At 45.9% G+C, this 17,374-nt stretch overlaps 1 long non-coding RNA gene across 1 annotated transcript in view; it reads right to left on the bottom strand.

Moving 5' to 3' along the window:
* The window catches only part of LOC143997808 (uncharacterized), a 38,140-nt gene extending 26,243 nt beyond the window's left edge, over positions 1 to 11,897 (bottom strand). Inside the window, exon 1 of the long non-coding RNA XR_013277740.1 lies at positions 11,689 to 11,897. This is a non-coding gene — a long non-coding RNA (uncharacterized LOC143997808). The remainder of the gene's footprint in view (positions 1 to 11,688) is intronic.
* Between the last annotated feature and the right edge of the window lie 5,477 nt (positions 11,898 to 17,374).

The raw sequence follows: 17,374 nt of genomic DNA, 5'->3' as shown, positions 1-17,374 counted from the left end.
TTTGTATCCAAATCCGGCTTTAAACTTCTCCACAACAGTATTCCGGACCTGCCTGGTGTGTTCCTTGGTCTTCATGATGCTCTCTGCACTTTCAACAGAACCCTGAGACTATCACAGAGCAGGTGCATTTATACAGAGACTTGATTACACACAGGTGGATTCTATTTATCACCATCAGTCATTGAGGACAACATTGGATCATTCGGAGATCCTCGCTGAATGTCAGAGAATCACCAGACTTCAACGTCGGCACTTCCCCGTGCGCCTGCGGGGAAGAGCTGCACAACGACGCATGCATATGCATCGTACGACACAATGTCGTACACGCATGTGCAAGCCTATGCACACGGCTATGGGCCTTACCTGATTGGCCTGACAGTCCTATAAAAGGCATCAATGTGCTCTGTGTCTTTGCTGGTTCGTCTCCTCAGCTCACCTGTGTTCCTGTGTTCCTGTTTCCTGTTCCTGTTGACCACTTCCTGTTGTGACCCGGCTTGTTTGAAGACCACTCTGCTTCTCTCCTGATCTGACCCCTGGCTTGTTTAAATGGACTTTCTGCACTTAGCCTTGCTGGCTCCCGGACTGATACCTGTGCTTGACCCTCGGCCTGTTTCTGGAATATCTCTTGTCTCACGGACTGATACCTGTGCTTGACCCTCGGCCTGCTTCTGGAATATCCTTTGTCTCACGGACTGTACCTGTGTTTGACCCTCGGCCTTCACTCCAGGTATTGGAACCCCTGGCAGGCGTTTACCTCTACCAGTTCCAACATCTTCTGCACGGGCATCTCTTCCTTCAGTGGACCTGCTGCATTCCAGTCACCTGCTGGCAACCCGTGCCTCTCTGTGCCCTGTACCCGCTGTTCCATCCTCAGGGGTACTGTGCACCCAGCTGCAAGGGAAGCCGCTCTCAGCACTTCGGCTTTGGTGAGTACCTGACAGTACGAACCAGCCATGTCAGAAGCCGACAGGACTGGCTCACCTTTAGAGGCTCTCTGCCAGCAGGTTGCAGCCCTCACCCAGGCCGTACAGCGACTCCAAGATGGCTACTTCCAGATTGAGGGTCGCCTTCAGCACTTGGCAGTCGCTCCCAGTCTACCAGATTCTTCATCCAGCAGACCTTCTGCTTCGCAAGCCCAAGGCAATGCTACACCTGCGGTAGCCATGACCCTTCCGGAACCCAGGGTCCCTACTCCTGAGCGTTTTTCGGGCAGCCGGAAGAAGTTTAGGTCATTTAAAAACGCATGCCTCCTGTATTTGGCTTTGCAGCCCAGGACCTTCCATTCTGAGTCAGTAAAGGTGGGTTTCATCATTTCCCTGCTATCCGATGAGCCACAGTCCTGGGCCCATAACCTCCTAGAACAGAAGAGCCCCCTTCTTGACTCAGTAGAGACTTTTTTTGAAGCTATGTCACAACTATATGACGATCCCCAGCGCACCGCTACGGCTGAAGCCATCCTGCATTCCCTTACCCAGGGAAAGAGACCAGTAGAGGACTACATTGTGGAATTTCGGAAATGGTCTGGGGACACTAACTGGAATGAGGCTGCCCTTAAGTATCAGTTCCGTCTGGGCCTGTCTGAGACCTTAAAAGATGAACTAGCCCGAGTAGACACCCCTACATCCCTGGAAGATCTGGTCCAGTTGGCTACCAAACTTGATCGACGTCTACGGGAGCGTCGCTCCGAACGCCTCCAGTCACCTAGACCCATCTGGATGCTACCCCGGGTACCCCCGGTACCCGCACCTGTTCCAGCTCCCACCTCCTCTACTGATGGCGAACCCATGCAGCTGGGCTTGGTCCGGGCTCCACTCACCCCTGACGAGAGACTCCGTCGGCATCAAGCCAACCTTTGTCTATATTGTGGTGAAGCGGGCCATTTCCTACGCAGCTGCCCTGTGAGACCCAGTAAGTGCCAACCTCGTGTTGCTGTGAAGTCCCAGATTGCGGTTTCCCCCCGGTCTCACCTTGTCCTCCCGGTTTCATTACAGGTGGCGGAAGAGGAGGTTCGGCTGGGAGCCATCATTGACTCCGGGGCCTGCAGTTGCTTTATGAACATAACCCTAGCTCGGAGCCTGCACGTTCCCCTCTGCTCTAAAAAACAACACCTTCAGATTCATCTGGCCGATGGCTCCCTACCCTGCTCCGGTCCTGTGACCCAGGAAACAGTACCAATCTTGACAGCCACAGACTCTGGTCACTGCGAATTTCTTCGCTTTGACGTTATCCACTCTCCTATGTTCCCAATCATTCTGGGTTTCCCTTGGTTACAAGCCCACGACCCACAGATCAACTGGAACAAGAAAGAAGTACTCTTTTCATCTTAAAAGATTTTTTATATATAAAGTGAGTTCATTGAAATTTTGATCCGTGTCCAGGATAGAAGGTGCTTATTTTATCTGTTCACTGTTGTGATTAAACTGTAGCTTCCACCATAAAATTCACCACTTGTGGGGCACACACGATCCCCCTTTGGGGATGCACTCACCGAACAGCAAGATCAAAAACGCCTTTAAACTGCCAATCAACAATGCTTCTTATGGCCACTAGATGTCTCTCTTGTTGGAATCCAGTTTTCTCATATAAAAAAGCAAAGATGCCCAAACATAGTGTGATATTGTTTAACACTATTTATTTAGATAAAACAAAACCCAACATATATATGCGTACCACATAAACAAAGTATTTAAGCATTGAAAAAGTACTGTGCCTTATCCCATTGGTTCAGCTATGATCGAGGAGGAACGAACGTTTTCGCTGTCTCGTGCCTTACTACCGCTCGCTGAAGCGCAGGGATTGAGGCGCACTCGTCACTTCCGGTATAGTTACGCGCTGACGCGTTTCGTCATATCCGACTTCATCTGAGGGCGTAACTTGTAATACCGGAAGTGTCTTTTTATCTACAGAACAAACCAATCAACATCCATCACCGCATGATGTGCGGGATTCTGCACCAATCGCTGATTTTATGTCTAAAGCAACTGTGACTAGTGCAGACCCACATCCAATGTAGAGATGTTTGGGAAAATTATGCATTTATAAACAGTATGCGCAAAGTTTAGCAATAGTCCATATGTAAAGATCCATGGTTCTCCACCGATCCAAAGGTATTAGTTAAAAAGAGTATAAAAAACGATCGTATATGCACATGAACACATACGTTAGATCTGATCGGCCGATAGGACCGTTTATATTGTCTAATTACAGATTCCTGAGTTAACGTTTGAAGGCTTTATATAAACAGCTAATTAAAATATAGCCATATACTTTAAAAAAGTTACAATTTTTTTGTATATTGTTTATATTTCTGTGTTTTAAAGCAGCAGCTAAAGAAAGGAGATTTTACGCCAATAGAGTATATTTTTAAAGGAGTATTTTTTAAAAAAAGAGTATTTTTTTTAAATTATAATTTGTATATCATTTTATTCTTTTATCTTGCATATTGGTTTCCTAAAGTGCAGTGTAGTGTACTAATTAGGCAGGCATTTATAGGAATTTTTTAGTGCACTCTTGTATACTCTTTTCATCTGCCTACTGTTCACAGCACTGTCACCTGCCGACCTCCCACAAGTCCACCTCCTGCCTAACCATACAGACCATACCTGATAACCTGCAACATGTCCCTTCAGCCTATCATAATTTTTTGGACATCTTTGACAAGAAGAAGGCTGATACTCTGCCACCCCATCGGCCCTATGATTGCCCGATAGACTTGCTACCCGGTTCCGAAATCCCATTTGGTCGGATCTTTCCATTATCAGAGACTGAACTAGAAGCCCTACGCTCTTACATAGATGAAAACCTGGAAAAGGGATTCATCCGACTATCCTCTTCTCCAGCTGGTGCAGGCATCTTTTTTGTCGAAAAAAAGGACGGTTCTCTCAGGCCTTGCGTGGACTACAGGGAACTTAATAAAATTACCATTAAGAACAGGTACCCGCTTCCACTCATCCCTGAACTTTTTCAACGCCTAAGAACTGCCAAGATATTTACTAAACTAGATCTTCGGGGAGCATATAACTTAGTCCGAATCCGTGATGGGGATGAGTGGAAGACGGCTTTCAGGTCAAGATTCGGGCATTTTGAATATCTAGTGATGCCCTTCGGGCTCTGCAATGCCCCGGCCACATTCCAGCATCTGGTCAACGATATTTTCCGTGAGTATCTAGACAACTTCGTGATAGTATATCTTGACGATATTTTGATTTTTTTCCAATTCCTTAGAACTGCACCGTACTCACGTCAGGAAGGTCCTCCTTGTCCTCAGAGAACATGGGCTCTACCTAAAGGGAGAAAAGTGTGAATTTGAGAGAGACACCATCCAGTTCCTTGCATTTATCATCTCCACAGGAGGAATCTCAATGGATCCAAAGAAGATCAAAGCCATTCAAGAATGGCCGGCACCTTCAGACAAAAAGTCTGTACAGCGATTCGTTGGCTTTGCCAATTTCTATCGCAGGTTCATCCAGGGCTTCTCCACGATTATTTCCCCCGTCACCCAACTAACCCGCCAGCAGGTCAAATTTCAATGGTCTCCACAAGCACAGGAAGCCTTCGATGAATTTAAAAGACTCTTTATATCAGCTCCTATCCTCCTACATCCAGATCCAAGCCTTCCCTATGTGTTGGAGGTGGACGCCTCTGAATTCGCATTAGGTGCTATCCTCTCCCAAAGAAGTGGGCCGAAGGCTCTCCTTCATCCAGTTGCCTTCGCCTCTCGGAAACTCAGTCCTCCGGAGAGGAATTACGATGTCGGAGATCGAGAACTTCTTGCTATAAAGTTTGCACTGGAAGAATGGAGGTACCTGCTGGAGGGTGCGTCTCAACCCATCATGATCTTTACAGATCACAGGAACCTGGAGTACCTCAGAGCTGCTAAACGCCTCCGACCCCGACAAGCACGCTGGGCTCTCTTTTTCTCCAGGTTCAATTTCCATATCACCTTCCGTCCCGGTTCCAAAAATGGGAAAGCAGACGCACTCTCCCGAATGTTTCCAGAAGCCGAAGAACCACCCGAACCCACAACTATTCTGTCTCCACACAACCTCCTCCAAATTATCCAGCCCGATCTAGAAACTGCCATCAAACAAGCCACTAACCAACTCTCCAAAACTACAGTATCCTCCCTGGAAAGGAAACACGGTTTGCTATGGGCACACAACAAGGTATTCATTCCTCCTTCAGTAAGACCTCAGATTTTGCAAACCTTTCATGACCACAAGATGGCAGGACATTTTGGGATCCAGAAGACTGCCGATCTAATCAGTCGTTCGTACTGGTGGCCGGGTTGGAGAAGGGACTGCAAGAACTATGTCCAATCCTGTATCACTTGCCAGCGTAACAAGGGGGCAATCACCAAGGCCTGGGGACTTTTGAGGTCCTTACCTGTTCCTGAACGCCCGTGGAGAGAGATCTCTATGGATTTTATTGTTGACTTACCACCTTCTGACCAGTTCACTACAATCCTAGTAGTGGTAGATCGTCTCTCGAAGATGGCACATTTTTTACCTATGTATGGCACCCCTTCTGCTTCAGCTACAGCAAGTATCTTTATCAAGGAAGTCGTGAGGCTACATGGCATCCCTTTCAACATCGTGTCTGATAGGGGAATCCAATTCACCTCCAAATTTTGGAAAGACCTCTGCAAAGCACTAGAAATCAAGTCCTCACTATCCTCCGCATACCACCCGCAAAGCAACGGGCAAACAGAAAGAACAAATCAGACACTAGAACAATACCTTCGTTGCTTCTGCTCCTGCTCTCAAGACAATTGGTCCTCTCTCCTGCCCTACGCGGAATTTGCGTATAATAATTCTGTACATTCCGCCACCAACCAAACTCCATTTTGGGCGAACTATGGCTACCACCCTTCTTTCTTGCCAGATTCCGTCCCTGAAGTCTCCGCTCCTGCAGTCCAAGAACGGGTAAAGTCAATTCAGGACAATTTCCTACAGATTCAGGAGGCCATGAAGAAGGCTCAAAGAGACTATGAAGTATACTACAATAGAGGAAGAAGAAGTTGCCCAAGTTTCAAGATCGGGGATAAGGTTTGGCTATCTTCTGCCAACCTGAGATTGCCATACCCATCACGGAAGCTCGGTCCCAAGTTCATTGGCCCCTTTGCAATCAAAAGGGTGGTAAACCCAGTAGCTTTTGAACTGGCGCTACCTAGTTCGTACAAAATTCACCCGGTGTTCCACGTATCCCTATTAAAACCAGTGATTCCAAGCTCCTTCACCGGTAGACAAGTGGCACCACCTCCACCCGTCCAAGTCGAAGGCGAGGAAGAATTCGAGGTTGAAGCCATAATGGACTGTCGAAAAAGGGGAAGACAGACCCAATATCTGGTAAAATGGAAAGGATATCCCCCTGAAGACAGTTCTTGGGAACCCTCCAGCAACATCCACGCTCCTCGCCTGATACGGGATTTTTACCGGAGACACCCCAAGCTACCAGCCAGATTGGGCATCCGGAGGCTGCCCCTTGGGGGGGGGCACTGTCAGAGAATCACCAGACTTCAACGTCGGCACTTCCCCGTGCGCCTGCGGGGAAGAGCTGCACAACGACGCATGCATATGCGTCGTACGACACAATGTCGTACACGCATGTGCAAGCCTATGCACACGGCTATGGGCCTTACCTGATTGGCCTGACAGTCCTATAAAAGGCATCAATGTGCTCTGTGTCTTTGCTGGTTTGTCTCCTCAGCTCACCTGTGTTCCTGTTTCCTGTTCCTGTTGACCACTTCCTGTTGTGACCCGGCTTGTTTGAAGACCACTCTGCTTCTCTCCTGATCTGACCCCTGGCTTGTTTAAACGGACTTTCTGCACTTAGCCTTGCTGGCTCCCGGACTGATACCTGTGCTTGACCCTCGGCCTGTTTCTGGAATATCTCTTGTCTCACGGACTGATACCTGTGCTTGACCCTCGGCCTGTTTCTGGAATATCTCTTGTCTCACGGACTGATACCTGTGCTTGACCCTCGGCCTGCTTCTGGAATATCCTTTGTCTCACGGACTGTACCTGTGTTTGACCCTCGGCCTTCACTCCAGGTATTGGAACCCCTGGCAGGCGTTTACCTCTACCAGTTCCAAGATCTTCTGCACGGGCATCTCTTCCTTCAGTGGACCTGCTGCATTCCAGTCACCTGCTGGCAACCCGTGCCTCTCTGTGCCCTGTACCCGCTGTTCCATCCTCAGGGGTACTGTGCACCCAGCTGCAAGGGAAGCCGCTCTCAGCACTTCGGCTTTGGTGAGTACCTGACACTGAACTTCTGGAGTGAGTTTGCTGCACTGAAAGTAAAGGGGGCCGAATAATTTTACACGCACCACTTTTCAGTTTTTTCTTTGCTAAAAAAGTTTAAAATATCCAATAGATTTCGTTCCACTTCACAATTGTGTCCCACTTGTTGGTGATTCTTCACAAAAAATTTAAATTTTATATCTTTATGTTTGAAGCCTGAAATGTGGCAAAAGGTTGAAAAGTTCAAGGGGGCCGAATACTTTCGCAAGGCACTGTAGCTGCCTGGCCTGGGACTGAAGAGAAAGCGCCGCCGAGGAGGAACCAGAACATTGCTCCACAGCTCCAGGACTCCACTCCAGACAGCAGCACAGACAGGGCCAGGGTCCAGGGACAAAGAAAAGTCCATCACCTCACCAGTGCCATTCAAGTGAGCACTTAATAAGATAATCAAATGCTATACTAGATGCAGGCTGCATGGCATGTCTGTGATATCTGTAATATGCAGCATGGTGGGGGGAGGGGGGAGGGGTAAATGTACTGCCACTGTCCATAATTAGTTTTTTTGCACAATTGCGTATAGTTTATATACTGTTTTTGTGTGTGTTTGCAAAATTAAAGTGGGCCGGTCTGGATGAAGTTCAGTGACAAATATTTGTCCCAGTCCAGCTCTGTCCCCCAGCACATCTCTTCTCCCCTCCCAAAGCCCCCCGAGCACATATCCTCCCCCCACCAATCAAACAGATGCTGTCTGCCACAAAGGGGGCGGCTCTAGGCACCCCACAAGTGATTTGGATAAATGGGGCACAGTGGTGGCATTTGATGGGCACAGTGGTTGCAATAGATGTGTGGTGTGTTTTTTTTTTTTACATTTTTTTTTTTAGAATTCTTCAGTTTGTTTGCACCCCCCCCCCCCCCCCCCAAGAATTGTCAGCACCAACCACCACCACACCTCCCTACTTCTTGAGATAGGAATGAGAAACACCTTCTAGCAAAAGCATGTATGCATAGGACACACCCCCTGCCACGCCCCCTTAGAGGAGAATTCACCTAAAAAAAAAGATTAGTACCCACAAGGGCTTTTTTTTTATTTATTTTTTTACCACTACTATTCCTTTATATTGGCTTTTGAAATTTACAGATGCAGCAATTTAGATTATGGATGAAAGGTTTAGCTCTGGGAAACACTTTTTGAAAGATAAAAAGTGCATTTTATATACAACTATAGAGATCAGAGCAAAATGAGGGACAAATAAGGAGAAAGAGGGACAGAGGGACAGTCCCTCCAAATCAGGGCAGGTGGGAGCCGTGCACCACTGATCTCTTGTATCATGTCTAACGTCTCCGGGGGGCTGGACTGGGACAAAAATGTGGCCCTGGACTTTATTCGGACCAGCCCAGGGCACAGGGCACATCAGGGCACATGGTATGTCAGGGTACGGGACTCAGCACGTCAGTGCACAGCACATCGGGGTACAGGGCACAGCACATGAGGGTCCATGGGGCACATTTAGGGCACATGGGACAGGGCACATGGCACATCAGGGTACAGGACTCAGCACATCAGGGCACAGCACATTGGGGCACAGGACACAGCATACCAGGGTACAGGGTTCAGGGCACAGCACATCAGGGTACAGAGCCCAGCACATGGGGGCACATATGGGGCACATTCAGGGTACATAGGGCATATCAGAGCACATTAAGGGAACATGGGACACATCAGAGCACATTCAGGGCACATTTTGGGCACATTTTGGGCACATGGGGCACAGTCGTTTTCTTCAAATGCAGAGTAGCGCAGGAAGCGTCTGTAATAAGTTCTCTCTCATGTCACGCAGCGATGAAACCGGCCCACTGAGTCCCGGTAGTCCCGATGGCCAGTACATGCCTGGCAGCCTCTGACCATCTCTTGTATCATCTGCACTCTCTGATCATCTCCTGTACTATGTCTGCAGTCTCTGATCATCTCCTGTACTATGTCTGCAGTCTCTGATCATCTCCTGTATTATGTCTGCAGTCTCTGACCATCTCCTGTACTATGTCTGCAGTCTCTGATCATCTCCTGTACTATGTCTGCAGTCTCTGATCATCTCCTGTACTATGTCTGCAGTCTCTGATCATCTCCTGTATTATGTCGGCAGTCTCTGATCATCTCCTGTACTATGTCTGCAGTCTCTGATCATCTCCTGTATTATGTCTGCAGTCTCTGATCACCTCCTGTATTATGTCGGCAGTCTCTGATCACCTCCTGTATTATGTCTGCAGTCTCTGATCATCTCCTGTACTATGTCTGCAGTCTCTGACCATCTCCTGTATTATGTCTGTAGTCTCTGATCATCTCCTGTACCATGTCTGCAGTCTCTGATCATCTCCTGTATTATGTCTGCAGTCTCTGATCATCTCCTGTATGATGTCTGCAGTCTCTGATCATCTCCTGTACCATGTCTGCAGTCTCTGATCATCTCCTGTACTATGTCTGCAGTCTCTGATCATCTCTTGTACTATGTCTGCAGTCTCTGACCATCTCCTGTACTATGTCTGCAGTCTCTGATCATCTCCTGTACTATGTCTGCAGTCTCTGACCATCTCCTGTACTATGTCTGCAGTCTCTGACCATCTCCTGTACTATGTCTGCAGTCTCTGATCATCTCTTGTACCATGTCTGCAGTCTCTGACCATCTCCTGTACTATGTCTGCAGTCTCTGACCATCTCCTGTATTATGTCTGTAGTCTCTGATCATCTCCTGTATCATGTCTGCAGTCTCTGACCATCTCCTGTACCATGTCTGCAGTCTCTGATCATCTCCTATATTGTGCCTACAGTCTCTGATCATCTCCTGTACCATGTCTGCAGTCTCTGATCATCTCCTGTACTATGTCTGCAGTCTCTGATCATCTCTTGTACTATGTCTGCAGTCTCTTACCATCTCCTGTACTATGTCTGCAGTCTCTGACCATCTCCTGTACTATGTCTGCAGTCTCTGATCATCTCTTGTACCATGTCTGCAGTCTCTGACCATCTCCTGTACTATGTCTGCAGTCTCTGACCATCTCCTGTATTATGTCTGTAGTCTCTGATCATCTCCTGTACTATGTCTGCAGTCTCTGATCATCTCCTGTACCATGTCTGCAGTCTCTGATCATCTCCTGTACCATGTCTGCAGTCTCTGATCATCTCCTATATCGTGCCTACAGTCTCTTACCATCTCCTGTATTATGTTTGCAGTCTCTGATCATCTCCTGTACTATGTCTGCAGTCTCTGACCATCTCCTGTACTATGTCTGCAGTCTCTGACCATCTCCTGTACTATGTCTGCAGTCTCTGATCATCTCCTATATCATGCCTGCAGTCTCTGATCATCTCCTATATCATGCCTGCAGTCTCTGATCATCTCCTATATCATGCCTGCAGTCTCTGATCATCTCCTATATCATGCCTGCAGTCTCTGATCATCTCCTGTACCATGTCTGCAGTCTCTGATCATCTCCTATATCATGCCTGCAGTCTCTGATCATCTCCTATATCATGCCTGCAGTCTCTGATCATCTCCTATATCATGCCTGCAGTCTCTGATCATCTCCTATGTCATGCCTGCAGTCTCTGATCATCTCCTGTACCATGTCTGCAGTCTCTGATCATCTCCTGTACCATGTCTGCAGTCTCTGATCATCTCCTGTACCATGTCTGCAGTCTCTGATCATCTCCTATATCGTGCCTACAGTCTCTTACCATCTCCTGTATTATGTTTGCAGTCTATGATCATCTCCTGTACTATGTCTGCAGTCTCTGACCATCTCCTGTACTATGTCTGCAGTCTCTGATCATCTCCTATATCATGCCTGCAGTCTCTGATCATCTCCTATATCATGCCTGCAGTCTCTGATCATCTCCTATATCATGCCTGCAGTCTCTGATCATCTCCTGTACCATGTCTGCAGTCTCTGATCATCTCCTGTACCATGTCTGCAGTCTCTGATCATCTCCTGTACCATGTCTGCAGTCTCTGATCATCTCCTGTACTATGTCTGCAGTCTCTGACCATCTCCTGTACTATGTCTGCAGTCTCTGATCATCTCTTGTACTATGTCTGCAGTCTCTGACCATCTCCTGTACTATGTCTGCAGTCTCTGACCATCTCCTGTACTATGTCTGCAGTCTCTGACCATCTCCTGTACTATGTCTGCAGTCTCTGACCATCTCCTGTACTATGTCTGCAGTCTCTGATCATCTCCTGTACTATGTCTGCAGTCTCTGATCATCTCCTGTATCACGTCTGCAACTCTCCCACTCTGCGGAAGGTGCTCCACATTAGAGTTTCCATTTTAAATGCAAGTCGGAGCTCATGTCTCTAAGAAGGCTTAACAAAGCCTAGAGCCGCCTCCTGCCTGGATTTGTGGAGCCCTCACACCGCACAAATCCCCCATCCCCCCGCCCCCGGTAACTTACCTCTCCTCCATCCTTTCCAGTCCCCATCCGGTCACCTTTAGATGGGGTAACCAGCAGCCCGCAGACCACGAGAACCCCCAAGATCAGCAGAGTCCTCATCACTGACCTTCACCCCGATCCTCACTACAGCAACAAGACAGAAAGACGTTCGATGTGTGACCCCCACCCTCCGTATACCTCTCAGTGCTGAGAGCACTTCTTATATACCACCTTCCCCCTCCCCCCTCTTACTGGGACTTGCCAGCTGTTGGATCCAAACATACAGATGAGGCAACATCCTTCCCTATTCCACTGCAACCTCCTCATCTTCTTCTCTTCTGTTTTTGTTTTTAATTTGTGCATGGGGGGGGGGGGGGGGACTTTATTTTTTTTATTATTATTTATTTATTTTTACACTGTTGCTTTTTTTTTTTTTTTTTTTACTTACTGTTATTTGAATGTTATTTACCACCTAAGGCCACTTATGGGTAAGCCGTAAACATAGGATATTTTTCAATTGAACACACAACCATCTCCATCCAACCTCGCTGTCTGTGTTGCAGGTACGTCTGCGCTCCCTTTCCCTCTGTCTCACATTTTGGGTTGGTGTGGGGGGCCGTTCCCTACGCCTTGGACAGATTACCACCTGGAAACTGCCCCGCCTATAGGTTTTTAATGGACTCTGGTTATGCAATATATTTCAATTTGAAGGGATGAAAACTTTTTGATCAAACAATGGCTAAACCAATTGGAGGATTTGCCCATATATGTCCACTTCTTCATTTTAGAATGCCAAAACCTTGATATGTTTTGTGACGTTGGATGTCTTCATCCCCCTGAGGAAGATCAGAGCAATATACAGCTGAAACGCGTTGGGGCTCTTCTGTGAGCAATAGAATTTAGTGTTAAGAAACTCTCTTTTGCTATTTGCAGTATTGACGTCTCATGTTTGGATACCATGCATAGCAGAGCTCATGTCGTTTTTAATTCATGTGTTCATATATTTGTACGTAACAATAATAAAGAACTTTTTTGATATATTCTATTCAGTTACATTTTTTTTTCTAGCTGTCTATAGGCCCTTTTGAGCAATTTTTCAAATTAATGATATAATATAATGCAAATATAGGATGGGATATAATATAATAGAAATATAATATAAAGAATAGGATATAATATGATAATATAATAAAATTGTAAGAATATAATATGATATAATATCATAATATAATGTCATATAATAGAAAGCATAGGATAAGAATAATAGGACATATTCTAATATTATATAATAAAAAATAAGAAGAATATGATATAATAATAATAAGCGTAGGATAAGAATAATAAAAATCATAGAAAATACTAATAATATATTAGAAAGCATAGAAAACAATAGGATAGGAAGAATATAATATAATAGGATGGGGAGAAAGAGAATATAGGATATCTGATTTTTTTTATTTATTTAATTTTTTTTTCCTGTTTATCTCTTATTATTTTTATATGTAAACTTTTTTTGTACAAAAAAAAGATCACATGAAAAACACGCAATTTTATTTTTTAATACTTTTTTATTAGTAGATAACGCTCCTATTATTTTTATTATTACTGGAACAAGTTATGGAATACAATTTTTGCATTTTTCTTAATACAATAACTTAAGTTGCTTTAAAATGATCAGGGTTCCAAAAGTAGAAAAAAAAATCTTTTCCTGACAGACTCCATGGCAGCATACGTATGGGTTAACCCCGCCCCCTATAGGACCCCTCTCCCATAAATCTTTGCTCCAAGCCAGCGGCCGTGTTCCTTTTTTGTCTTCCTCCTCCTAAGGACCGGTTTGGTTATTCGTCTACTTAATTATTTTTTTTCTCTGCCCGCGATCAAGACCGGCCCGGCGGCGAGCGCTGGGAAGACGGGTCGTGGTACTCCGATAAGCCTTGGCTGTTAGCAGGGTATGGAGTGGGCAAGCGAAGGAGGCCCTGGAAGAGCTAAAGCCTGGGGCCATTGACAGGCAAGCAGGGCAATGGCCAGAAAGACCAGCTGTTTGCAGGTGGCCCTATCTGCCCCAAGCCCGGTGTGGTCAACCTACCTGGCCAGGTCTGATTGTGGAAGCAAGATTTATTTTCCTTGCTGATCTGGGTACCCTTTCTGGATTTTTTATCCAATTCCTTTCTATCCCATTTTGCTTTTGTGAGTCTTTCTAGGTCAGGTTGACAATAAACGGCACGAGATGATAAAGACATCATTAGGTCACAACATTTTTCTTCAGATGTATTTGTCATAGGTCACCATCAAGGTCCAACCTTCATAGCAGAAGCTCTGAATCCTCCTTTATGCACCCACCGCTATGTCAGCTCCTCCTAGGAGGGAGCCTGCTGGGGATGCAGGACTCCGGCCTCAGAGGGTAAGTCTCTGCGTGAGCCATGCTAGGCCCAGGCGGTGGTGTTTTCCAGCAAGTGGAATCCCTAGTGAGGCACGTGGTACAAGAATCCCTTAACCACTTGCTTACTGGCCACTTAAACCCCCCTCCTGCCCAGACCAATTTTCAGCTTTCAGCGCTGATGCACTTTGAATGGCAGCACAGTGGTGTAGTGGTTAGCACTCTCACCTAGCAGTAAGAAGGGTCGCTGGTTCAAATCCCAACCACGACTCTACCTGCCTGGAGTTTGCATGTTCTCCCTGTGCCTGCGTGGGTTTCCTCCGGTTTCCTCCCACACTCCAAAGACATGCAGGCAGGTTAATTGGCTTCTGTCCAAAATTGGCCCTAGTATACAAATGGGGACCTTGGATTGTGGGCTCCTTGAGGGTAGGGACTGATGTGAGTGTGCAATGTACAGGGATAGGGACAATTGTAGGGACTCACTCAGGTTGAACTGGATGGACTGGTGTCTTTATTCAACCTAACTATGAAACTATAATGACAATTGCGCGGTCATACAACACTGTACCCAAATGACATTTTTACCATTTTTTTCCCACAAATAGAGCTTTCTTTTGGTGGTATTTAATCACAGCTCGGAGTTTTATTTTTTGCTAAACAAACCAAAAAAGCTGCAAAATAAAAATAAAATAAAAAATCATGTTTCATAGTTTGTTATAAAATTTTGCAAACAGGTCATTTTTCTCCTTCATTGAAATGCGCTGATGAGGCTACACTGGTGGGCACTGATAGGCTACACTGGTGGACACTGATAGGCTACACTGGTGGGCACTGATAGGCTACACTGGTGGGCACTGATAGGCTGCACTGATAGGCACAGTTAAGGCGGCACTAATAGGCACAGATAAGGTGGCACTGATGGGCACAGATAAGGCAGTACTGATGGGCACAGATAAGGCAGTACTGATGGGCACAGATAAGGTGGCAAAGATGGGCACAGGTAAGATGGCACGGATGGGTGGCACTAAGGGGCACTGATAGGTACCACTGATATAACTAATGTGATTGATCTAAAAAAGCACTAACAGCGCTTTACTGCATATTCAAATTAATACTACTTATCTATAAATCTAAAAATGCAGTCCACATATGTTTGGTGTACCACCGTTAGTCTTAGTGACTAGCACCAATCAATATCCAAAAGAAGTTATAAAAGGGAAATAAATCAATACATATAAAACAGTCCAACATAAGATGCATCAGAATATTTCCAATAGTCTATTTTTGAGGGACATGCAGGAAGTCCTCCCGTGCAGCTGGCAATAATCAGAGTCCTACACCTTCACCGCTTGCACCGCTGTGTGGATCCCCTTAAATGGCCGCTTACCAGAAGCTTGCAACTTAGAAGCCTGTCTGTTTTAATCGCGTTAGGTAGGCACCTCTTATTTCCTCCTGCTCCCTCCGCTCTATTCTGGTGTCCTCGTTGGTATTAAGCGTGAAAGAAATGCAAGGGGTCCAACATCGTGTTATACCCTTTATTGTAAATAGGGATGAGCTTCGTGTTCGACTCGAACATCGGCTGTTCGCCCGTTCGGCGAATTCCGAACGTTATGGCCCGTTCGCGCCAAATTCGTGTGGCGCTCACGCCCCACAATGCACTGCGATGGCGCAGTGCATTGCTGGCTCATGATTGGCCAAGCATGCACTGTGACCCCGCATGCTTGGCCAATCACAGCGCCGGCAGCGAGGAGAGCCATGATTGGCCACAGGCAGGATGCCTGTGGCCAATCATAGCTCAGGCTGTGTAGTACACGCCCCACACTATATAAGGCCACCAGCGCAGCGGCCTTGTGTAATGTGTTGGCGTCTGTAGGAGTTAGTGGGTGTTCTGTGTACCTTCAACACAGTGTACACCGATCGTTATCGGCCGATATTTCGATCTTGCTCTTCTGTAGTGGTTGTTGTCTGCGTGCCCTCACCGCAGTATACACCGCTATATTCACCTCTATAGCTAGCGATATATCTATCTTTTATAATAGAGCTTGCAGTCAGTGGTAGGAGATTGTGCGTGCTGTCTGCGTGCTCTGAACCCAGTATACACCGCTAGGGATGAGCCGAACACCCCCCGGTTCGGTTCGCACCAGAACTTTCAAACGGACCCCAAATTCGAACGAACTTTAGAACCCCATTGAAGTCTATGGGACTCGAACGTTTGAAATGAAAAGTGCTAATTTTAACGGCTAATATACAAGATACTGTCCTAAAAAGGGTTTGGGGACCTGGCTCCTGCCCCAGGGGACATGGGTCAATGCCTAAAATGTTTTTAAAAATAGCCGTTTTGGCGGGAGCACTGATTTTAATGACGATTAAAGTGAAAAAAAAAAAGTGAAATATTCCTTTAACCACTTGCTTACTGGGCACTTAAACACCATTCTGCCCAGACCAATTTTCAGCTTTCGGTGCTCTCACAATTTGAATGACAATTACTCAGTCATGCAACACTGTACCCAAATGAATTTTTTGTCCTTTTTTTCCCACAAATAGAGCTTTCTTTTGGTGGTATTTGATCACCTCTGGGGTTTTTATTTTTTGCGCTATAAATGAAAAAAGACCGAAAATTTTGAAAAAAAACGCATATTTCTTTGTTTCTGTGACAAAATTATGCAAATTATTAATTTTTCTTCATAAATTTTGGTCACAATTTATACTGCTACATATCTTTGGTAAAAATAACCCAAATTAGTGGATATTATTTGGTCTTTGTGAAAGTTAGAGAGTCTACAAGCTGTGGTGCGAATCGCACAAAATTGATCACATCTGATGTACTGGTGGCCTATCTCGCTTCTTGTGACCCGAACAAGTCAGGAAAGTACAAATACCCCCCAAATGACCCCTTTTTGGAAAGTAGACATTCCAAGGTATTTAGTAAGAGGCATGGTGAGCTTTTTGATGTTGTCATTTTTTTCCCACAATTCTTTGCAAAATGAAGATTTTTCATTTTTTTTATTTTTCTCCACAAAATTGTCATTGTAATAGGTTATTTCTCTCACGTGGCATGTGTATACCACAAATGACACCCCCCAAAAAATTCTGCTACTCCTCCTGAATATTACAATACCACATGTGTGGGACTTTTTCACAGCCTGGCCACATAGAGAGGCCCAACATGCAGGGAGCGCCATCACGTGTTCTAGAAGCATAAATTACACATCTAACTTGTTGACTATTTATTACACTTTTGAAATACCAGGACAATGACACGTGACACTGATGACAGATGGCACTAATACGTGGCACTGATGACACGTGGCACTGATGACAGATGGCACT

The sequence above is a fragment of the Lithobates pipiens genome, unplaced genomic scaffold (genome assembly GCF_037356315.1).
Source record: "Lithobates pipiens isolate NorthernLeopardFrog02 unplaced genomic scaffold, aLitPip1_a1.2 Scaffold_19, whole genome shotgun sequence".
Lineage (NCBI taxonomy): Eukaryota > Metazoa > Chordata > Amphibia > Anura > Ranidae > Lithobates > Lithobates pipiens.
Note: the sequence above shows the minus strand (reverse complement) of the source record. Positions and strands in the feature narration are given on the sequence as shown.